At 40.4% G+C, this 25,275-nt stretch overlaps 1 protein-coding gene across 1 annotated transcript in view; it reads right to left on the bottom strand.

Moving 5' to 3' along the window:
* The window catches only part of TAOK3 (TAO kinase 3), a 94,227-nt gene that overhangs the window by 67,281 nt on the left and 1,671 nt on the right, over positions 1 to 25,275 (bottom strand). The window lies entirely within an intron of this gene.

Genomic DNA, 25,275 nt, shown 5'->3' with positions numbered 1-25,275 from the left:
AAAAACTGATGTTGCAGAAGGCACCATGGATATCAGTAACAGAAATTATCGTCAAAGCTTAAATTAAATTCTGTCACCGGGCTACCTGATGAAAACATCCAAAGACTCCCACAGTCAATGAAAGACAGCTATCATGGGAGAAGATTCAAACTTGTTAACTGCTGGCCCAGCTGGGCAAAGTACCTAAATCACACCAGGTTAGTGCATATCTGCACAAAAATAAAAGGTGACAAAACTTGGGAGGGTGACTGAAGGGACAAAGGGGCACTCGATAAAGGTGTCCTCTGCAGGTGGCAGCTGCGGACGTTGACACTGGCTTTTGAGGGCAGGAGGGAAGAGACAGGATAAATTCAGATCAGAGACATCATTAAAACAAGATAATGTAACAAAAAGGATATAAAAGAAAACAAAAGAAAACCATACCCTAAAGAATAATTTAGAAATATCTAAATTTTCTAAATTTAGAATTATTTCTAAATATTATTATTTCTAATATTATTAGAATTATTTCTAAATAAAGTATTTCTGTGGGAGCTGCAGCCAAGGAACTGGCAGCTGATGTTGGAATGTGTGTGAATGGCTAAGGAGCAGCAGCATCCAGGCTCATTGGTAAACCCTGCATAGGGAGACAAGACCATTTAGAGGCCGCTGTAAGATATGACTGAGCTTTATTTTTGCTCTAATGATAATTTACTATTCTGAATCATCACCAAGATAGCTATTTCGTTGTTTGCTCTTTTTGAGAGGGCACCTAGAGCAATGACATAGATTTGTACATATTACATTCAACAACACCGAATAGGTTTCGGCCCCTTATCTCGTAGATAACATTCATTCATAGCAGAGGTGATGAAATCATTATGTTAAAAAAAAAAACCCTACAGCCGGGTCTCCCTCGAGTGGCTCAGACCTGAGAGAAGTCAGAAGCAGAACAGAGGTTGATGAAATGCATTTGTTACAAAAGTAGGGTAGCATAGAGTAATAGTCATATTTTCAGCTACTCGCACACACTGCTGAATTTTAAATTAATTGTAACCACACAGGAAAAAGACCCGAGGGTTGCTGGAGACAGCTCTCTGAAAACATCTGCTCAGCGCGCAGAGGCAGACAAAAAGGCAAATGGAGTGTTGGGATGCATAAATACAATGACAGAAAGCCACGGCAAAAGTACTAACATCACAACAGAAATTAAGGATGAAAGGTATCGTGTTATCCCAATACAATATCCCACATCAGATACATGAAAAAGGCAACAGAAGTAAAAAAAAATAAAAAAAAATAATAAAAGCATTAGATGTAGGGGAAGGCATCAACATGAAGGTAAACTGAAAATAAAGCCAGTTTACACTGGGGATAAATAGAGGGGGCAACGATGCATTCAACAAAATGGGAAAAAAGAGCACACAACAAGGCTGTCCTTTCTTCTGCCTCTGAGAGGGGTAGAGCAAGGAATGTACCCAAAACGTAACAGGTTTCAGCTTAAAAATACAACAGCTAGTTTAGATAGATGGATATAAAAAAAATATTATGCGTATCTATATAGAGACAAAACCTTCTGAATTAACTAATTCACTGATTTGTAATACTGAATGAAGGCTCGGAACTAAAAGCTCAGATAACTGCGGTGGAAAACAGAGAACATTTCCACCTCTGTCGGAAGAGAAGCAGGGACTGCCCAAGACCAATGTCAAAGCAAGAACCCAGAAGCACCCCCTTTATAGGCTGGTTATTTATTTTTTCCCCACTCAATGGTTCTATTTGATATGTCACTTCAGTGTATTCCAACAATGTTGAGAATGAATAAAAGCTGAAGATCAGAAATTGATCAAGAGTCTTTTTCCTCATTATTTCTGTGTCAAATTCCTGGGGCCACAGCTTTTACACACTCAAAGGAGGGAAAAAAAATAAATCACATTTTCCTCCTGTAGTTTTGTTTTTGTCTAACAGATGAATTCCAGTTACACTGTCTAAAGCTCCTCGGAGCTGTCAAACTTATTCCAAGGATGTTCTGGGAATAAGAGTCATTATTTGAAGCCTGGTTACTATGGATAATACACTAATCAAAATATGGAGCAAAAGTGTAACACACAAGCCAGCATTCCACGGATCCCATCACCTACAAGGCTGCAGCTCGGTGCTGGCCCTTACTGACTGGTCCCCACTGGCAAACGGTTACATGAGACCATCGCCAAAGCCAAAGCAATAGAAATCTTGCCATTTAGCATCCCAGTGCTCCATGATTTTCTAACCTGATCTCAGCAGGTTTCTTCCAGCCGCTGGTTGGTTTGGAGGGGAGCAGGAGGAGCTCCACCCCACAGGGACAGCCCCACATCCCATCACCCACTTCCCTTGGCTACAGTTCCCTGCATATACAAACCACACGGATCCAGCTCTACCCTTCTTCTCGATTAAAACACAGACCCCTGAGTAGCTACGGCCCAGGGATTTCGGGAGACAGATGTTTAGGCACCACTTGACCAGTTAAAGCTTTGTTTATTTGGACAGATATGGAGATAAAATAGCTACGAGTTAAGATTGCTGTGTGAGCAAGGCCCCAGTTGTACAATTGCTTATTTATGTCCTCTGCTGTAGCACGGCTGTCTTTGCAGAAAAAAATAATAAAAAAAAAGAAAATATCAAGACCACTAGATGTGGCTGGTTATCCTGAATTCTAACTACACTACAGAGCTTGGGTTTTGACAGAAACTCCCCATTTTCTATTTAAAATCCTCCACTATGTTCTTCTGCAAACCTTGCCCTGGCAGCAACAGTAAACAAAGCAGTCGTTGAAGACTGTAGTAGAATTTCAGTATCATAAAATAATCTGAAGTCTCATGCAATTAAGCCATTAAACTTTTCTAACAGATACCAAAATGGTCTTTTTGCTGAATAAAACATCTAAAGTTCATTCACTGATAAGATCTTGATGCCCTACTTGTTACCTTTTTAGCCAGGCGAAAAAAAACCAAAAAGCCTGAATGGAGATTAAATAACACATGAGGTTTTTATCTAAAGACAACCAAGCTAAACTGCTCCAGTAAAGCTTTCATCACTAGTAACGTCTTCGCCAAGAATATTTTCCCCTGCAGGCAATGTTGTTGGACTTAAATCAGAAAAAGGCAGTCATTTATGTCAGCCTTTTCCAGTTCTGCTTTCTATTAAGACAGACCAGAGTCCTGTTCCCATCGCAAGGGCTGGGTAAAACCAGCTGTTTTCCCACATTTCATTCCTGCCTCTGCTCAGGATGCCAGACCTTCACCTGTTTGGGTGTGGATACTCAGTCTAATTTCTTCTAAGAAACATATCTGTGTGAGATACAGGGATCTAAGACAACCACAAAAATACACCCTTCACAATATTAAGACAAATTCTTCAGAAATAATACAATCTTTTTTGCCCAGGTAAATTTATACAAACTTCTAGGTAACCATTCCTATCTTGTGTTTACAGTTTCTTTTCCACTTAATATTTTACCATGAATAATCTAGACTTTGGGGAAGTAGGCGTTGAGGAGGAACAGCAGGGAAATGAGGTTTGAGGGTTTTTTGATACGTATGTTAAGCAAATTTTCAATACATGAAAACAATCCTCTACCGATAAAAAAATATCACACAACCTTACTGCAGTAGCACTGAAGAGGATAAAGGCTTTCTGCTGGGTGGTAACGTCCTGCATTGCACTGGAGGCATCCATGCAGGAATACGTGAGCGTTCATGAGAAAAATACTCATTTTAGGATCCATAGCAGGTTTATGCACAAGAAAAAGACGCTCGTATTCCCAGAGAAAGGGTCCTCACGCTTGACCCTTGAAAGAACATAACTTATTTTGTTTCGCAGGTGGGAGAAGTGTAAATGTTTTGCATGACTTTGAACATTTTCAGAACCATTTTATCAGGCTTAGTCATACTCACACCACAGAAACTTCTCTTTTGTGAGGAGTATACTTTAACAAGGCCATTCTATTTTTTTAATACTAGAGTTGCCTTTAAATATTTAAGAGAAAGTCCAGGTGAAGGATTCTACCCACACACCTGTCAATTCAACACACCAAATAACAGTAATTCTCTAAAAAACACAAACAGGCTATTTTTAAGAGAGAGAATAGGCACAAACTTACTCAACTCCAATGCTGCTATGTCCTTTGCCTTCCCATTCCCTGAAGCAAAACTCCTGCCTGGCTCCCTACGCTCCTTTAGAAAAGCTTCCCTTTTCATGACATGTTCTGTTCAAGAGTCTTAAACATTAATTGAGCCTAACAGTCTTCAGAGATGTTAGCACAGCTATAAAAAGGTTTCTGAATCGAGTGGCTACTGAAGGAACTGGCATCTGATCAAATTTTCAAGAGTTATGCTCCCTGCTTTATGAATAAATCAAGGAATTATCAGGTTTTGAAAGTTTCCGGCACTATTTTAGCTCTTGGTGCCTCATGTACATATTAACAGCCTTATTTTATGGATTCAGCATCTAAGGCATGATGAACCAAAGTTTTGCTGGTAGCAAAACCACAAAAGAATCCAATCCTGATGGTTTTCATCACGGATTGCTTCTCAATCGCGGTTTAACTTGGAAAACCCATTATTTCGTTCTGGTTAATTTTATGCACAGCTTTCTGAGATGCTCTATGAATGAACTAGGTTTGCCTGCAGATTGGGACATATTACCACTAATTAAAAGAATGCAAAGTGTATAATTAACTAATAAATTCATGATAGTTCAGTATTTTATTGTATGGTCATGTCAGCCCAAAATCCCAAAGGAGCTCAGGGGACATCAGAACATCAACTGTACCCGGGTCACTACTGTACAAGAGCATCCACTCCTCCCAGTAAAAGAGGATACTCTAGGCAGGAAGACTGGGGAAAAACTCCTTTCTGGGTCTTCCTAACTCATCTCTATGTAGTATAAATACATAACTAAATCTAATACAACAAGAACAAAGGTCTTATAAGGATGACGAGAGCTACCATGAACTTTACACGTATATCTTACAATTTTAAAGCAGTTGCCTCCAAGGACTGAAATCCTTAAGGGGAAGCTGCACTGAACTCTCCTGATCAGCTCTTTTGTATCAAATAACCATACAGTTTTGTGATTTTCTTTTCATAATATTGATAATACTGGGGGGAAAAAAAAAATACTAACATTTTCAGGAATGTAACTACAGGAGAAAAACATCAACTATGTGTATACAAACAACATACATCACAGCTGAATATTTCCAACCCAGACAAGTTGCAGTATCCTGCAACTTAGGGGGGAAAAAAAATATCCCACTGAAATAAGTAACCGCAGAAGTTATCTTGCGAACATGAACACAGAAGCTTCAAGCCATTTGAAATTACGCTGCATGCACACGCTATTAAAAAAACGCACAACTACATTTTTCCTTGGCCAAGAAGAAACTTTCACAGAGAATATGAGAGAGCAGGAAGACTTTACAGAGCAAACCTATACTGTGCTTAAACTCTTGATTAAACATACATGAAGCCAAACAGAGGAAGTGCCTTCTCCTGAGCTGGCCCTGCTAAGGAAGTGCAATGCAGCAGCAAGGTTCAGCTCCAGGCTTCCCCTTTTCCACGACACAGCAGGACGTAGCTCCCCTCCCTGCTCCACTTACCACAGCCAGGAAGCCAGGAACCGCCGTCGAGCGTGTTTAGCTTTGCAAAATTGGCTTCTTGTCACAAATGCAACATTGCAGTTTTCCACTGAGAACTGGTGCTTGCTCACTCTACCGTAAATACAGGAAAAGCCCATTTCTGCAATCTAGAGGAGGCACCAGTCGGTAGGATCAGTAGTAGGAAAAGCACTTAAAGGTGTTGCCTTTTTCCCATGAAAACCTCAAGTAGCAATGTAATTCCATCCTTCCTTCCATATTTCACTGTGTGCCCAAGAAGTTAAGGCGCACAGTGCTCATTTAGTGTTTCTAAACAAGAGATGCCCTCCAAACACCATTGCACCTAATACCAATGTCTGAGAAAGCCCAACCAGTTCTTCTGTTCTTCTATCTATTAACTACCAACACAAGGATGGGCAACCACCCCAGCCTGACAAGCCCCACATTAAAATATCTTCATAAGACACAGCAGGAAGAGACATGCCACATGTTCTGGACAAACAAGGGAGCAAATTCATGGAATATTCCCCAAGCATAAGATGGCCACGTCTCCAGGTCTTACAGCTTTCTACTACACAAAGAAGCTGGGCGAGACCTCACCACAGAGCCCTGTACCCAACCAGCCCTTCACCTGCTTCCCAAAGCTTTATGTTTTATCCTCAACAAGCCAATCATCACTTAACCATGGAACAGGGCAAGCTGTATGGCTCCCTTGGATTTGAAAGCGGGTCTGGATGTGACAGCACTCCACTGACACTTGGACTCTCCTTGAGCACCTTGGGTGCCTCCAGGCCACAACTTCCCCAGCATGGGAATCCAGAGCTCCAAACTGGACGGAATAGGCTTCTGAAGGAGGCGGCTGGTTTTCTTTGGGCAATGCCAGAACACGAATGGATTCTTAGACTCTGCAAGCCAGAGCTCTGTATCTTGCACATTCAGCTTGCAGGAGAGCCCCTCCCTTAGATATCCTTTCAAACCGTCTGTCCTTTCCTCCTCCACCTTCCTCTTTTGTGCTGCCTCTTCAGATGGTGTCCCAGGGCAGGCATCCCCATCATCCCCAGCCCAAGCAGCTCCTTGCCTCTTCGATTCCCAGTTTGCAGAGAAATGCCAATTACAGGTGGACATCCCAGCTGGGCACAGTTCCACAACATCTTTAGCCCCATCACACCCTAACACAACCACACTGAACGTGAAGGTACACCATAACCTGTTCTTCAGCCCTTCAGTTGTAAACCTGCTGGCCATTCCACAGCACTTGTGGACTTACTTCTCCTGTATCTCAGATTTGCAGCTACAGAAAAACTCCCCAGCAGCACAGCCCCATTGCCAGGGACATGATCTACAGCTGGTAAGGGACTTGTGCATGAATTGCTTGTGAGTGGCATATGGCTCAAGAGTCACTTTAACCGTTGGGGTTAAAGACTTTTAAAAAAAAGAAAACACAAACAAAAAACTGCAGAAGGTCAATTAAGTACTAAAACCAGAGCCATTCCCTGGTGACAGCAGGGTGAAAATGAAATTTCAAAGTAGAAACACATTTTCACAGTAGTGCTGAAGCACCCTTCACTAAGATTTCACTTAAGTGCCCTCATTAGAGCGGGAGAAACAGTAGCAGTGTGTAATCATTAAGGTCATCCAATATATTTTTGAGTCCCCAACACTCAATTATATTTATTGAGACTCCAGAAACTACCATAAACAGTTTGAGAGCGTGTAGCATCTGCTACTTCTAAGATGAGTCACGGTAGGAAATTCCCCTATATTTTCTAGGAACCAGTTCGGCAGCCAATGCTTGAAGCTGTGATCTGACTATGTATGCACCCACACAAGCGAGAAGAAATAACTGCTATCAATAAATCCACATTATATTTGACGTACTGACTGCAGATTTCAAACGAGATTACAATTAGAAAAATTATTTCAGGAAAACATTCCCCAGTTTAATTTGAATGCAACATAAATTTTGTCAAGATATAGTAAGGATAGAAGAGACTGGAAGAAAGAGAAGCTAATTCAAATAAACTGAATGAATTTGAGGACATTTTGAAGGAGGAAAGTAAATACACAACAGAACTTCAACACCCCATAGCACTTGCCTGCATTTTCAAGTGCTGCATCATTAACTGTATCATCTCTTACCACATACATCCCTCCCCAAACTTTAAATAATCTCAGCCCCCTGCCCCCAGCTTCCGTCTTATCTAAAACTACCAAGGATGAAACTCCATCTCACCTTCTGATTTCTCTCCACTCCGAAACACTACACCAGAAATGTCTCATTTTCAAGAGGAATCCCCGTACTCCTTCCCCCCGTCCCCAGATGTCCCCTATCCCAGAGACACTTGGCATTTACTCTACTGACAGCAGGATCCCTCAAGCTGCAGGGCTGGCTCATTCTGTTCCTCCTCTCAGATACCCGACAGCCCCACAAACATTCCTGCCAGGGTATTTCAGCAGCAGCCTCTAGATTGGCCTCAGGAATGAACCCTGAGCTGTCCTGAACTCTTTCCAAACTTTCTGTCACCACCTTCTGTAAGAGAGGGATGCAAAATCTACATGTACCCGGGGTTCCAGGTTTGAGGTTGGTCAGTCAGAACAATACGGATTTTAAAAATCAGATCAAATTACTAGATGACCTTCTAATGAGGGAATGCAACTTCACCAACAAAATACAATTAATCTCTACTTCAGTAGGTACTGGGGAGACAAGCCTTTTGCTAGACACAAATTCAAGATCCAAGCCAAACTTTTATGAAGTTATTTTACATGGTTTTGACTAATTTTAACATTTTTACTCCATAGTCAATACAGCTGCGAGAAAACTGGGAGGACATAGAATTTCCGTGACAATTCCTACAGTCTTGGAGCATTGGTTGTGAACTTCAAGCTATAAGCCATTTTTGGTTTTGACTTCTAATCTGATAACCAGAGCTCAAACATTTGTGTGCAAGTAGCAAACCAATAACACTTCCAGATAAGCCCTCAGGCTCCTAGAATTACTGAATAGTAGTAGTCTCACCTTCGGAGAGTACAGGATGGCCTTCTTGAATTACCACAACTCTTGATAAAAATCCAGTAGGACAACAGAGAAATTCCACCTCACTTTTGAATACCTGAAAGTTACATCCTCATCTATCAGTGGAGAGAACTTAGAACAACTCCACCACAAACCAGCAACACCCTGTCGCATCAGGATGAACTACACGGAAGGACACTTACTTAAGACAACTAACACAGGATAAGAGTCACTATTTTTCACCATGAAAGTGACTGCAAAGAGTTACAAGCCCTACAATTTGAGTACAAACCCCACAATTTTCTATCCCACTAACAGTCCGTAAAAGGCAGTTTGGTCTTACTGAGAATTAGTGCCCAGACTCATACAACCATGGACCAGTCATTAGCTCTCTTTTAAGATAGGACACTTTCTGTAAAATGGGTCACCGCCCCATTTATCTGCAATATTTATACTGACAATTCATTTCTCCAAGCATGAACTTAAATATATACTCCTACATAGCTTAGCACTACATTTCAATAGTCTTTAATGTTATTGTAATAAATTAGCAGTAGTGTGTCAATAAGGACAAAGGTAACTACTAATACACTGATACTTAGTACTTGGCCGCTGAGAAGTGCTTAATTACCACAGCAGCATTGTAACGAGAAGTGTAAGAGCAAGTTCAAAGAAGCAACCGGAAACTTTCAGTCCATTCTAAAAGTTGCTTATTCTGAAATCAGTGGTATAAAGCAAGTCTTCTGTATCAGGTGATAAACCTGACTGTAATACACACAGAGTTTTCACTGGCACTCACAGAACCCTCTCGCCAGCATCAGATGTAGCCTAAGATGATTTTTTTTTTCCAGTCACTGAATTTTCTTTAGAGAAAAAAAATCTCTGATCAGGGGATTTTTCAGATACTACCTCATGTAAAGTAGCTGGAATTCTCTGCAAATATTTACAATAAATGAAGAGTTTCTGCTGAAGTACCAGATCACTACAGTTGATAGCAGAGGCACAGAACTGCACTAAAGCAATCTATAGGTGGTTTTAGTTCCAAAGGAGAATATCAATTATATCAGCATTTCTTCTCTTTTCAGACGTCACGTTGCCTTTAATTGCAAAGCAACATTCATTCAGTCCCAAAGCAGAATCAAAAGATGTCAACACAATCATATTAATACATCCAGTATCTTGTTTCTAGCTGCAATCAGTGCTACACAGAGGAGACTAAGATACAAAAGATGAATATTACTATCAAAACTTCTACAGATACAAATCCATTCAAATCCCAGATCCCTCCTGCTTTTCCAAAAACGCAAATCTAAATTCCCTGAAGCAACAGGAAAGTGCATTAGATGGGGAGGCCTGTGCATACAATGGCAAAAATCTGCCCTATCTGCCCTGTATTTTAAGTTGTGCTACAGGAAGCATTCTTGAAAAAAACAAACAAACAAAGAAAAAGACCAACACACACACCAGTTTGTCAACCGGGCCTCTGGAATTCTGAGAAAAAGCTCAAAGGGAGTTGCTCCAGGAAACCTGCTCAGCAAAGGGGCCATCACACGTGTTGTGTTTCACCTTTCTAGTAAAGCGTCACCTGTATGATAAGAGTTTGTATTAGTCCAAGAACTGTGTATAAGGTAAGTGCCATTACCCATATTATATAGAGTGTGGTCACAACACTCTGCCTTATTTCCCTCTCTACAAAGAATAAAACTGTGGCTTCTAAGTAGCTTAGCTGTTTGACAGAGAAAAGCACACCACTGCTGCTCCCCTCACTCACATGAACTACAGGAACTGATTTTCCAGAACAGAGAAGGTTTAAGGTTCGGCAGTAAGGGACTGCTGGGCACGTGATGCCGGTCATCACCAGAAGTTCCACCTGCAGAACATCTACAGGATTCGTTCAGTGACTTGGCTGCCCCAGTTTAATTTTCAGCTGACAGTGCTCACAAAGCACAGCATCCCTGAGGTGCCCTTACAGGATGCAGGAAGAGCTCAGCGTTACAGTTTCCAATACGGCATCACGCGCCCATAACTACAGGCTAAATTACACTAACAGGCATTAGGAACCTTATATTGCAGCTCTACATTCACCTCATGTGGATGAAGGGAGGATCCAAAGATTTCACCTGATCAATAAGTAGATTTAAACTGGCCTTTTCCAAAGAGCCTGATTCACGCCCCCTACTATACACACGCAGCTTCAAAACACTTCTTAGAAAAACCCCTGAAGTACATCTGCATAAATTCTTCAATTTAAAGACCACCAACTCTCAGCATTGCATCATTCATCTCTGGTCAACAGCTAAACATGAACATTGGCATTTTAAAACAGTGTTTTAAAAAAACATTTAACGTACATTATTTCTCTCTGAGTGTTACCCAGGAAGACAGAACCACTTCCATGGCATGTTAAGAGTAACACAGCAGGCAACCATCCCACAGCTTGCCATGTGTGTATTTATTAACCAACCACTATACTGTAAATATGACCAGTGACCTTTACATCTGCAGTGTAAAACAGATTCCAAACCTGCAACTGAAATGTCAGTATCAAGCTTAAAAATTAATACATGAGCCAAGCAGAGGAAGCCCCACCACTGTGCAAGAGCAGAACTATTAAAGTATTTTGTCACCAAAGATGGGTCAATTCTGCAGAAGCACAAGCAGCAAGGCCATTTCACATCTGAATGATTAAGACATTTAACCATTTATTTCATTTCTATCATCACATTAATTTTACAGCCCTTTCAATCATATAATCAACCCAAAAACAAAAGGAAAAAGAATTCAAGTGTGCACCCTGAAGCGCAGCACTCCGAGAGCATCCCGATGCTCCCATCCTATCACCCACCGCCAGAAGAGACTGGACTTACTGAGAAAGCGAGATAAATTAACAGTCAAAACAAACACAAAATGCCCTGCAAATCTCAAAGGGTAACCCAAGACAAATGCTAAACAGACCTGGTAAATTTTAAAGGCTACACAGAAGCCCAAGTGTCCTTCAAAAGGCTGTACTATCTTCCAACCCAGGGACAGACAGAGCACAAGCACTTTAAGGACGAGGAACAAGATGACCAGCACAAAAAGAGAAGTGCATTGATTTTATCTGAGGCACGTTTTTGACAGCCAATCAAAATATATCACAATTAAAATTAATTACATGCCAGCAAATGTTCTAGTGTTCAGAAGGTATTAAAACATATTCCACAGCAAAATTGTGTTTGTTTTCTGGTATGCATTTGTCCTTGGAAGTTGTAGGGGTTTGGGATCTGGGTTTAAGTCAGTCCCACCACAGGCAGCAGAGCCTTCTGACTACCTGCTAAATTACACACTTCAGCAGATACATTTGGCAGCCTTACATCTGGGTTCAAGATTTCCATTTGAGCCACCAGAAGTTTCTTGATTCAATTCTGTAAATGCATCATTTGGCGTGTAATTTAGAAGGGAGAATAAAATGTTAAAGCTGCTTCTGAAAACAGTGGCATATGCCCAGATTGCTATATAAAGATTCTGGAAAAGCTACAAGGAATTCAGCTACTGTTACATATACTTCTGCCTCTATTGGCCTGGAAATGCCTCTTAGCCCTGTACTTCCTTCCAGAGTTGGTTTATGCAACCAGTAATTGAAAGCATTCACCATCAGGTCTTGCTTATTTAGTATCAGACACCATAGACTTCAATGCAGCTTCTTAACCAGAAAATGTCAAAAAGCCACCACAAAGATATTTGCAAAGGTAGACAGAGCCTAACATGAGCTCAGTGAATTAACTGGTCTTTGGGGAAAGGAAAAAGGCAGCAAGAGCAGCAGATCCTTCAAGATCAAGGTGAAAAGAGATGTTTTGGTAATAGAGGAAAAAAACGATACCTAGGATACACCTGCTCTGCTGACAGAGGAAACCTTGCTCTAGATTAGAAGTCTTCAGACTTTCACAGCCCGACAGAGGCAGCATGAGACAGTTTAAAGCAGCATAAAAATTATTTCAAAATGCGTTGTTTGAGAGGGAATGAGGACAGAAACTATATGCCCTGGTACCCCAATATGACAGCATTTCACTGTCATGTCAGTGTCAGACTGTTTATTAAAAGTTACCCTGAGCCATACCTACCTCCGCTCTTCCACTCCCAAAATTCTAGTGGGGTCCTTCCCCTGCCCACAGAAAGCTTTTCGTCTCTTCTGATCATCGCTGGTTTTAAGAGCTGCTGTGACAGGTCAGCAGATTTGGACATTACTTAAGCTCCAAACACTGTTTATTAGCCTTTCTGGAACGAGCTGATGGTTTCACAGCTATTCCTCACAAGGGGCAGCACTGGTGTGTGCCGCTGGCAGTCTAACCATAGCCCAGGAGACAACTCAGGGTCCTCAGGCTGAAGGATACTCCCTGGCGCAGAAAAAGCATCCGTGCACTACTGCTGCTTGCATGGTCCTTACCGTGGCAGGCAGAGGGCTTCCACCTGTGAAAAACTTCCTTAATTTTCTTTAAGAAAGCCTGGAATAAACACCATTAACGCTGCAGCAAATGCATACGGTTATGCACTTGACTTGGGCACTTCTGAGTTTTGGTAGCCTTTAATGGCATCTAATATGGGAGGGAAAGGCAGGGGACCAGAAAAACATTGCTATATGTGTTTAGAAAACTTGTTATTTTTAACAACGCATTTTAAGATCAGCAACTCTGAAGCAAAACGGTTAGAACATTTTCTTCCATTGGTGTGCTGATAGCACACCATTAGCCTTCAGAGAACAGATATTTTAGGCCAGTGCAGCAAAACAGACTGATCCCAGGAAGGAAAGTTCACCCACTGTGGCAAAAATCAACATAGGAAAGCTAAGTTTATTCATCCATTATGCTGAAGAGCTTAAAATGGAAACATTCTATATGTCTCTCTTCAGGCCAGGATGAACAACTGAACAGAAATGAATCACTACTACAAGAAGTAACTGGAAAACGCTGCTGGGAACTGATGGTATCTTTTGCCTCTCCCTCCTACCCATGAAAAAGTCCTTATGACCACATCGTTGCACATTTTTGCAAGGAAGGAGCAAAATCAAATCCACTACTTTTACTTTTTTTCCTTTAATTAAGCTTTTGTGTTTCTCCAACTACACAGGCTGATCTATAAGGTCTCGCCTTCCCTTGCAGTTCCTACTACATTTATGTTCTTAGCTATGGATGCACAACTGCAAAAATCAACAGCGGATAGATACTTGTGAGATGCATCACACCCCATCCTGCAGCTGCAGAGGTTTAAAAAGACTTAAATGAATAAAATCAGGGTGAAGAAGTCATCTACGTTTAGTGCATTTAGGTGTGAAAAAAAAAATCTTCAAAATAATAACTGACAACTTCTTTTACCAAACATTCTGATAAAAAGAAAAAAAAGAGAAAAAGCTTCATATTCACAATGAGATAGTCAGAAGCTAAAAATAACCGGCCAGCTGCAATTCCCACCTTATGCGGCCAGGCAGAAGCACTTCCTTCTCCCCCTCCCCATGCACACACATGCTCACTTCCTTCTTCATTGCAACATCAGAAGCTGAACTCGATGCTAACAAGCCACAAAGTCCCGCCCAGAATTTAAAGTCACGCCCCAGTAATTACATAAAATAAGCTCTTAGTACATGTGGTTCAAAAAAAAAAAAATCAAATTACTCAACATCAATTTTGCTTTTAATTCCAAAATATTTTCACTGGTCATAAAATAGAAAAGCAATTTTCATTTCTGAGGTTTGCTCCCTCCACCCAGATGTCTCATTAATTATATATATATATTTTTTTTTAAACTCACTGTAGAACATCAGCATGTTGATTTATCTTGTTGCTATGGCAATACAGGGATCACTCCCCCCCAAAAAAACCCCCAATTTTAAGTGTATTTGCTTTTCATTTTTTGTACATAAAACAAAGACGGAGGATAGCGACAGTGGGCAAGGGAGAAAAAAATAAAGGAAACGTAAGTTAATGTAAAACTCAGTGTGCAGACGTCCCTCTCAAAAGGTGGCCCAAGACATCAGAGTAATACAGAAAAGCAGCAAAGACCCTCCAAAAAACTTTGCGAGCTTCCAGTACAAAGGCAACGTGCTCTTCGCCAACCTGCCTTCTCTTACAAAGAGGCAGCACACACAAATTCACTAACAGAAAATGCCCTTTACATGGCATACAGTTTTTCCCCTGAGAAGGCAGAATAAGTCACGACAGTTATTAATGAAATTTTGCGCTCTAGTGGTGCCCTGACACTAAAAAGACCAATTATAACCCTACTTAGACAAGGAGATGGCTCCAGGTCATATAGCCCATATTACCCCCCCCTTCCAGAGGGAACCCTGGGTGTTGGGCACAGCCCGGGCAGGGTGTGCCACACACCCGAACAGTAACCAACATCTTCCCTAGTGCCCATAAACACAGCTCCCTGGCCACCAGTTAGTCACCGAAGTGCAAAAGCTTGGGTTTAAATACCCTGTTTTTTTAAAAACCAAAACAAACCAACCACCACCACCCCTCCTAGTTGCTTGCCCCAACTAGGCAAGGACAGGAAGGACAGCCATCCATCTCATCAAGGCAGTCTGAGCTTTGCAACCGTTTCCTTAACTCACTCCCCAGTTGGGGGGAGGTAAATTCCACCCTACACCCCCCCCTTCTACTAACAGTAGCAGCAAACACTTGTGGTTCTGCCACATTAGCAGTCAGCACGAGGAAGTTCCTTCTGCCAGGCACCCAAGATGAGAGCGATAACTCTCCAGGTCCACAATCTTACCATCTCCTACACAGCTTCGGAGCCGCAGGAACACACCAGCACAGGATACAGAGGGAGTTCCATCCAGACACTCAGCGTTCAGCTGAACTTCGCAAGAGTTCTTAATTTATGAATGATGACACAAATTAAGCCGTCCTTTTTGTTTAAGGCAACCGGGAAGACAGAGATCATGAATACGAAAGTTCTTTGACTTCCTCTCTACACACCCTCGAGACTCTTACCCACAACCTCACTGACAGCAGCTGCACATGCTCTTTGGATGAGGAGGCCCTGCCAGAGCCAAACACCCTTTATCTGAGATGTTTTATTCTTTAGACATTCACCACAAATTCCCCGGATGGCTTCGGAAGCCAGGTGGGCTTAGCAGCACTCGGAAAGATTTCTGCTGTGCTGTACTGCTTATCTAAACTACAGAGCTTCCTAAAGAAAAAAAAAAAACAAGAAACAAACAGAAACTTTCCTCATTTGTATTAATGAAATAGTCTACTTGAAGAAAATTAACATGCATTGGTGCTTTCTCTTCTAATTTTAGGTTCTTGGTTCTATACTGCAAGCAATTCTCACACTTCAAGATCAAATAGGACTTAATAATAAGAAATAACTTTTCATCTTCACGTGATTCCCATCATATGGTGCCATGACCTGACATTTTAAAAAGCCATTGTATACCTGAAGTATGAATTAAAACTTTGTGTTTGGCAATTCCTGTTTGCTTATGCATCATCATCTTCCAGTCAATATTCTCAATGCCTACGAGACAAGCATTCCACTTTGGGGTTTCCCCTGAATCTTAAGGAAGGGATATTTTTTTATATATAGGTTATAAAACAGTGAACAATTAACTTGCAGCAAATACCTCAGCCTTTCAAAAAAGCCCTTCCGTGTTTATATTACGCATATTACACAAAACCCTTTAAAAGCCCAGAGAAGTTGTGGATGCCCCATCCCTGGAGATGTTTAAGGCCAAGCTGGATGGGGCTTTGAGCAACCTGGTCTGGTGGGAGGTGCCTGTCTGGTGGGGTTGGAACTCAATGATCTTTAAGATCCCTTCCAACCCAAACCATTCTGTGATTCTAAAAAAAAAAAAAAAAAAAAAAAAGAGTGTGCAAGTAATATAAAGCACCAAATATAGGTTTCCTAAAAAAGTGCTTCAGAAAGCAAGGTAAAATATAGTGAAAGAGTGAAAGGAGGGCATGTTAATTCCGATTCGAGTCTTCCTCTGTAGTTTGTACAAGGAAAAGAAAGTGAAACTCGCTAATTAACTCATTAACTTAAAATCAGTGGTATGGGGTTGCTTTTTGTTTGGTGTATTTTTTTTTTAAGAAAGGTAACTCCCAGTATAATTGAGCAGTACTGCCCCTAATTCTCTAGGGGTGAAGTTTCTACCTTCCATCCCTGTGCTCACTCCCCATCTCTCTGTTCCTACCCCAGACCACTGGCTTTGCCACACATGGTTATTTTGCAGCTGAATCGGTTTCCTCTTCTATATCACACTCTGGTAGCACACGGGTTTGTGCCAACACACCTCAGTGAGAGAAAGGAGAGGCTAAAGGAAGAGCTGGTTCTAATTCAGCAGTAACATCACTTAAAATTCATGTTAATTTACAGACTTGCAATTTAAAATTCACCATTAATCAATTCCACGCTCCCAACCCCCTGATCCCTACCCTCCTCAAGCCCTGTGTTTCAACAGGAATCTGAGATTGCATTTTTCTTTCATTCAATACATTTCAAATCTGTCAAGACACAGAAGACATCTTTATATATAAAATCATGAAGAGATGAAACTCCGGAGACAAATAAAAATGTCTTGATTTAGACCTTAGTTGTCAAGGTTGCATCTTGACTTTCAAGTACCTATGTGTGACACTCCTGAATTTTAAGACTGGTATTAAAATTTAATAAGATACCCTCGCTAATGACTGAACAAGACAATTTTTGGATTATTGGACTACTGGATTTTTGGACTATTTTGGAAAAAACCCTGATATCTAGTCTTTGCTAAAATAGGGGTTCTCCATTTCTTGAATAGTTGCTTATTATAGTGCTGGCCAGAAAGGATAAAATTCTGATAGATATTTTATAAATATACTATCGAATGTATTTTTAAAAACTACAACATATGAGCATTCACACAAAAGTTTCACAAGTTGTCAAAAGACAACCTGAGCTTGAAGATTGCCAAGTCTTAAGAGGTTTTTAATAGCTGCTTTACACCTTTTAATATGAAGCACTAAAATTTCTGTTGCCTGATATAATTTTTTTTATGTGTTGTTCAATTTACAAAGTGAAAATATGGCAGATTAAAAGTTAGGCAGATATACAGGAAAAATTCAGCTGAATGTATATATTTCTTTCGGCAAGAAGGTGCTAAGGGCTCCTTAGCGGCAGAATAAGTAATCATCACGACATTAAACTGCCAAAATTCACTTAGGCTACGGCATGACCTGCATACAAAACCAGCCGTGAAATAGAACTGAAGTGCTTAAGGCAGACTCTAACATTAATGCACATGCTTTAGTTCTGCCCCAGACCAGTGCAGTGCTCCAGTGCTGCCGCAGAATGGGTCTACCCAGGGTAATTGAAGGTGAAGCCGGGAACAGCTACTACTATCATAGCTTTAGCTATTAAGACTCCTTAATGAATGGCCTAACAATAACCCAGGTTTAACCAGTTCTCTCATTGCGAGGGCCTTATCCATAATAAGCCCCTTCAACATTCCTATAGTGTTTTCCAAAGATCTCACAGCATGAGGCCACTAACTGTGCTCTCACAGCCTTGCGAGGCTGGTATTAGTCAACCTTTTTTTATTTTTTTCATTTAAATACAGATAAAAAACTGAGGCAGAAAGCTAGCAAACAACTTCCCTGTGGATATGTGGCTGACTAGTGGCATATAGAATCCTGATCTTCCAGATTCCAGCCCTGTCATCAGCCAAAAGGCCATCATTACGAAGAAAGAAATTAGTCTGGTCTTATAAATAGCATTTGAATATAAGCCTTCCTAAAATATTTGCAAGGGGTTGACCTTAAACACCAGCAGAACAGCACGGGTAGCCTAGAGCTCCAGCCACCAGCCTGCATTTCAGCAGACTGGGGTTCCTGTCCCTCTGCCCCTCTGGTGTCTCCAGAGCCCGGATCCAACACAAACTGGGGAACAGATCAGACCACCTCTGGCCGGTTTGGGCTCAGTGTATCAAGAAAGAGTAAGACTGGTCAAAAACATAAACAATGTTGTTCTAAAATACTCAGGTAGCCAGGAAAAAGAAATTAAACAACAAGCCTTAGTCAGCAACTTTCTGCTACTTTATTCTAAAGGCACTGAATGACCATGGTCAGACTGGCAGAAATCTCACTATAAACATACAGCTGGAAACCTGAAATATAGAAAACAGCCCCAACACACCTGAAGTTTGGAGCTCTTGGACAAGAAGAATATTCAGTCAGCCTTTGGGATTTGAACTGCTCCTATTGTATATCACAGATTAACTTGCAATTTCTGCAGCTCTCACATGCATAAGTTAAGTATATTTTGATTTATGGTGCCAGAAAGAAGAAGTTCCTTTTGTGGATTACACCTTCTAACACCTGCAGTAGATCTAATTCACAGGCTACATTTCCTGCAGCAAAATACTAAGCCCAATATTGATTTTGTACCAAAAATCCTCTAACGTCTGCTTCCGCAAGAGATTAACTTCATTTGAAATCATGTATTTTCTGGTAAAGCAACCCTAAAATACACAGTTGGAAATTGCAAAAGCAGAATTAAAGTAAACAAAGTAAAAATAACACCTTGCATAGTAAAAAAAAAAGTCATTCCAGTAGTTACTCATTTATTCTGGTTTTAGATACCTGCATTACTACCTCCTGCCCACCTGGGCCATCAAGTGCCAAACACAAGCTTTACAACCCTAACAGGAGCTTTTCCTCCATGGGAAGAGCTGAAAATGGAAAGCTTGTTGTCTTCTGTGGGGATCCTCTGCAGAGAAAAGACACCACGCAGAAAATACACAAGCAATTTTGAGAAACAACTGCCCAAGTAGAACAACAAGTTGGAAAGTTGGTTTTTTTTTTTTTTAATTTCTATTCCTCATTTCAGGAGCAAAACGTGGTTACAGACAGGAGAGCCATAAAATCCTCTTATTTTTGGCTGGCCGCTTCCCAAATGAACATAAGGCTCCTGACTATGAAAACATAAGCCTCTAACTTCAGCTCAAGGTTCACGTCTCAATGCAAAAGCAGCAGCAGAGTCAAAATTCACTGCATCCTGCCCAGGATGACAAAACTCATTGCATTAGTATGCATTAAAGCACCGCCTGACTGTGGCAGAGCGGATGAGACCTGACTCTTAACAGAGACTGTTTCCATCCCAGCTCACATTTAGGTCTCAATTATCTTATCTGCTCTGCCACTCGCATACTTTCCAGATAAGAAATGTTCCCCCCCCCCCCCTTTTGAAAGAAGCTTAGAGTTAAAACTGAAACCACAACCAGTGTTACGATTAAAAATGTTAGAAATTAAAATTCATTTGAGGCTAATACTTTTTAAAAAATATTCTGTGTACAGGTTAAAACCGGGATCTAGAGTTAATTGACGTGCTGTGTTAGTTTTAATAACAGTAGTACATTCTGCAAGTGGAAAGGGAGTATTTTCTTCACTTCAGCTTATTCACATGGTTTAGGTCAACGATCAGTTCATCTGAAGTTGAGAAACTGTTTAAGAGCTGGGAGGGGGGAAAAAAAGCCTGTTTTGCTTTTCCAATCTATGACTAAGAATGAGGCAAGTGAAGGGAGGATCTAAGATCCTGAAGGCGATGGTAACAAGAGGTCATTAGTTAATTCCCTCAACGACAGATTCTACTTCCTTTTATTAAATAACATCATTTTTTAATGATACCAAATCTTTTTTTTTCTCCTTCTTAGGGATACAGCATACTTAAACTTGACCTGAACCAGTCAAAATATGCAGAAACACACAAGAACCCCTGAAGTGAAAGGCAGATTGTCATAAACCAAGTAAGTAAATAAGACTCATCTGATTTTTAGGCAAAAATTTTATAATTTGAGAGAGCATGTATATTCTTTCTTTAAAATACTATGTATCTTTGGCCTAACAAAAGCAGTACCAAATCTGGCATAAAGTCTGTTTTAACCAGTACTTTGACATTATCAAATAAACTAGAGTCAAGTTTTTCATTAGAAAAAAAGACAAACACAAACGCCATCCTAAGGTTTAAATAAAGGTTCCTGCTTATTGCTTAAATCATTTTTGAAAAAGCTTAATCCATCTACTCTTATGACCAGTTATTTATTATCTATATTACCACAGCACCTGCGAGCTTCAGTGGCACTGCAGCAAGACCTACAAAGCCACAGCAGAAGTGATGCCTGCTCTGAAGAGATCATAATCACCTAAAAGATAAATAGTTAACAAACACAGGAGAGCACAAGGAAACAGGCAACTGGAATTCATGTTCTCTGCACTTTAGTACACATTCCCTTGTGCACTGGAAGGATCAAGGTGTACATTTTATTCCTCCACCCACCTCACCAAAAAAACCCTCCAAAAGTCACTTAAGACAAACAAACCCAAAACAACAAAAACAAAAAAGAAGGAAGAGGTTTTGGCTAAAAAAGTGGAAGAAAACCATGTATTTACACATTTTTAATACCTCTACTTCCCATACAAACAGAAAGGATTTCAGTTTTTAGGCTGTCATCCCATTCAGTGAGACTGAGCCGTAAGAAAATAAACATCCCTCTGGATGGCTAACAGGCTGAGTGAACTGTCAAGGCAGAGTTGCTGAGGCAATACCTTCAAAGCTGTTTCAGAGTCTTTAAAAAAAAAAAAATCCTATCTCCTTTAGTAAAACATCCAGTGAGTTCATACATTCATTCCAGTGCAATGGGCACATGCACAACTTTGGGAAGAATGGTGTTTTCATTTAAAGGAATTCTTTGAAAATTTACCCCTACACCACAGCAGTGCACCCAATGCAAACCAGCAGCCAGAGCTGTTTACAAAGCTTTCTGCTCAGCGTTAGACTAAAAATCCAAACTCTTTCTGCTGTGTAATAAATCAGTGCTCTGCGTTTAACAATTTTCAGCGGTACCATATGCTACGTACTCCCATATGTTCCATTACAAGGAAGAAAAACATCATCTCCACATGAATCATCAGTGACTATATTCTGGTAAATCTGGCTGAAACACTCACAACGTTCAAGGGCAACCCTAAATAAATCTGCTCAGTTTTATGCCAGATTCTGTGCAACAGAATCACAGATCACTTATTTAAAATTAAGGAAAAAAAAGTGCTTTAATGTAGAAAGCGAGCACACTATTTGCATCTCTCCAGGAACAGACTCACTGTGCACAAAATTTGGCATACATCCATCAATTCCAATCTAATAAAGACATCCTGCTCATAAAATTATGATGGTATCAGGGAATCCTAACACCTTTCATCCTAAACTGCTTAACATGTGTGAAAATATGTACTCTACATACAAAATTCATTCCTCTCAGTGCTGAAAAGCAGTTACTCTGGAACGTGGCATCTGCCACGTTCTGCATCGCACGAATTCTGGAATGTAAAAAACCAAAACAAAATAAAAACAAACCCACGTATGCATTTTCGACTACAGGGAAATTCAGTAGTATAGTTTCCTACACCGGAGTTTATCCAGGACTTTGTCACTTCTCACTTTAAGGGTGGGGACGTTAACCTCAATTTCTTGGATTTAAGTACGAACAGCTTTCCTTCTCTTCCCAAAGACAGTGCAACCCTCACCATAAAAGCTGCTTGTGCAGAAGCAAAGTCACAAAGGCCTGAAGATGTGACACAGCAAGGCCAGCATCTGCCCTTCTTTTGAGGAATTACTTGGTCTCTCAGATAACCCGATATTTAACAGAGAGACAGCAGAAGGGCGTGCAAACAGGGGGGAATTCACTATTACAAAACTCTAAAGGCAACCTGCCGAAGGTTAGTTCACCTGAAGGAGCTACATTCTCCAGCTTTGCCCAATTAACCCTCACGATCCAACCATGCCTAATTATACTAATATTCAGAAAGACAGACTGAAATTAATAAGCCAAACAAACTGTGGGAATGCCCTTATTTGAAAGTCTTTCACAGCTAAGTAGGAAGGCATCCAACTGCGCGTTCCCACATAACTAACCATTGGTTTCATTAAATTTGAAATAAACCAGAGTCCATTTCGACCTAATATTCAGGGTGGGGAAAAAATAGTAACTACATCAACATCAAGCTATTACCTGTTCAAGGGCATAAGTGCTTACTTCATTAACAACTCAAACTTGTTTTGTAAGCTCCCTATATTAAATTTGAAATTTCCCTGCCCTTACAAATTAAACTAACAATTTCTTACACAAAGGGAAAGTCCAGCAAGACAACACAAACACGAGTATATAAACAAGAAAACTTCCAGACTGCTCAAATCAAACGTGTTCTTTGCCATCCTCAATAAGAACAAGCTTCCCCAAGCCACCTAGACAACCGAATTTCAAAAATTTCTTTGATTTCACTTGAACAACTGCTCCTAAGAAATGAATTACTATCAGCATTCCAGGTTTCCTCAGTCTGAGGGCAAAACCTACTGATCTTCACAAATCTATATTTTCAACAGGAAGTAAAAAATAAATAGTCATGATATAATTCAACAGAATAAAGACAACAGGTCACATCAGAAGCATCGCTCTTCAATGGGATGAAGCGGGACTTTACAAAGATTGAGCAGAAGCTACCACTCTGTCATAAATAACTAGGAGGGCACTCGGATTTCCAACATCCTTCAGCAGCTCGGGAGACGGATGACCACACCCAATTAATTTACTTTAATTTCTATTTCAACTTTCCTCCTCATTAATTAGGAGCTGAGGTTCACACAGATTACAGTTCCTGGCATGTGATCCCGATGATGATTTTTAAGTGGTGCACGCTATACGATCGCGCTTCATGCACTGTAATACAGCCGGCAGATCAAAATGAAAACTCAGAACGTGCGCTACCTGGGTAAAAATAGGACGAGAGATTTCTTTCTTTTTACCCAAAATATCTAAGGAACACCAGATTTATCAGATGAGTACTTTCTAAAATATGCTTTACTCAAGCAATTTAAGCAAACCTACTGTAGTGATTTCAGAAAGTGATAACAATACAGTGGCAGGAAAACTCACTGAGCTACCCTTGAAAGAACTAACGAACAAGCAGGCGCAACGCAATTGCATAATGTTTATTACACAGCACTAAGCCAAAGGCAATCAAATCCTTCTGGTTTAATCAATGGCCTTCAAATAAGGAAGTAGTTCGAAAAGAGTAAGTATAAAGTAAAACACTCTTTTGGGTTTACTACTTTGACTTTTTTTTTTCCTGTTGTATAAACGCACATCTATTAAAAAAGCTGAGCACATGCTGAAATACAATTTTATAAAAAACTACTTCTTGAATATCTTTGATACCAAAGCTAAACTTTTGTTCACACTCAGTTTGCTGTAAATGCTGTGACTGAACCATAGAGAGGTTCTTTTAAAATAATCTGAACTCTGTCTTATAACAAACGAACTGTTTTCTACTTAAAAACATTAAGCTTAAACACAAAGATTTTTTTTTTCCAGTAAAAACAGCAAATAAATAAAATAAAATTGGAAGTGTTCCACAAAGACCTCCTCCCCTGCCATTTCTCATAACCTGAATGTTGCAGCATTTAACGAGGCTGCAGAACAACCTGGAACAAAAACCTGTAAAGGGAAAAAACAACTGGTCTGTGTTCCTGATCCAGCCTCGCTGACCCCACCCTTTGTGCACAAACTCCCCTGCCACCCCTCTGCTCCCCAAGCCACAGGGTGTCCTCAACAGCCCCTCTCAGCCCAGCAAACTCCAGCACAGCTACAAACAGGGTTTTCTATCACAGGCACAACAGCTACAAGTCAGAAGTCAGCAATCAGTCAGAAGGGACAGAGCCCAACTCTGTTAAGAGACCACCCCATCCTGCAACGTAATTATGAAAAATAAATTTAACAGCAAAAGCCTATTGATACCAGATCCATATTTAGAATGCACATAAGTGGAAATATCTCATCTTTAAAAGTTTTGGCTTGCAAGGATTCTTTTTAACTGATAATGAATTTAACAAAGCAAAAGGGAAGTACATACAGAGAAGCACTGTAAGTAATACACATACAGAAGAATTACTTTGCAATCTGAAAACTTGCAGATCGGGAAGACGGAAACAACCTAGCTTCAGTTTTCCCCAAATCAGATGCCAGAGGAAGTTATATGATGAGTTACAGGGTAAATAAGAAATCTTGATTTGACAAAGCCTGAAAAAGCTATACATTCATGCAGATATGAAGAGCTTGCAGCCTTAAAATAATTAAGTTGTCAGATAATTGTATGAATTTCAACGTTACAAGAGAGTTTGTGAACAGGTATTTACATTTAAAACACTTCCTATATTGTTATGTTACTCCCAGAAAACTCAGAATTAGCTAGCTCCCAGAAGTCATACAGTTTTAAAAACACGAACAGGGAGCAACAAGCATGGCGTATTATTTCTCTCCACAAACAATCCGTTATCAATGTAGAAATGCCAACACATGTACTCTAATAAATCTAGCACAAGATACATTAAACTAATGACCACTAGCAAAATAAGCTACATAACTCTAAGCATTGTAGCACTCTAAACGTTTGTTGAAAATATGTAAGCAGACCTTGGAGAACAGATTGGAGCCTACTTATCCTCACCCAAACATAAGCACCATAAACTGCAGACAACAGCGTCACAGCCCTGTTGTGCTCCTACCCAGTTAACTTTTAATCACATTGTACTGCTCAACAGCTTCTGCAGGAGGCAAGGAGTGTCCCCCATCGATCCA

This window comes from Numenius arquata, chromosome 16 (assembly GCF_964106895.1).
Source record: "Numenius arquata chromosome 16, bNumArq3.hap1.1, whole genome shotgun sequence".
Taxonomy (NCBI): domain Eukaryota; kingdom Metazoa; phylum Chordata; class Aves; order Charadriiformes; family Scolopacidae; genus Numenius; species Numenius arquata.
Note: the sequence above shows the minus strand (reverse complement) of the source record. Positions and strands in the feature narration are given on the sequence as shown.